The following is a 533-nucleotide window of genomic DNA, read 5'->3' as shown; positions in this document are numbered from 1 at the left end:
TCCCCGCTCCTCCTCCCCGCGCCCGTCCTCAGCCCGGCCCGGCGGCCCCGCGGGGTCCGCACACGAGCGCGCATGCGGCCCGCAGGGCTTGCGAAAGAGCCCTGGGCTCCAGGAGGTGTAGATCGAGTCTAGAATGTTCCCCAACGGAGGGGCCGCGCCTTGCCCCGCGGTCACTTTTCCAGGAACCGCGGGCGCCTTTGACTACGCGGGCGGCCCCGCGCGTCCGGGGTCCCGGCCCAGCGGCCCGGCCCGCGCACCCCCCCGCCCCGTCCGCGGGCGCGAGGCGGACGCTTCGTCTGTCGGCATCGACGTGGGCTTTTCCAGCTGTTCGGGACCGCGCCCTGCGTGGAGGGGCGCGCGCGGAGGGCGCCGTCGGGGGAGGCCCGCGCGGGCCCATTGATCAGCCGCCGCGCTAATGTAATTATCCTCATCAATAGGCTGCGGGGAGAGTCATTATGCGGTGACATTGATAAATGACCACGGCCGCGCAGCCCCGCCTGACCTCCGCCCGGGGTCGCCATAGAAACGCCGCG

This window comes from Dipodomys ordii, unplaced genomic scaffold (assembly GCF_000151885.1).
Source record: "Dipodomys ordii isolate 6190 unplaced genomic scaffold, Dord_2.0 Scaffold11, whole genome shotgun sequence".
NCBI classification, from domain to species: domain Eukaryota; kingdom Metazoa; phylum Chordata; class Mammalia; order Rodentia; family Heteromyidae; genus Dipodomys; species Dipodomys ordii.
The sequence above is the reverse complement of the archived record's forward strand: the minus strand, read 5'-3'. Positions refer to the sequence as shown.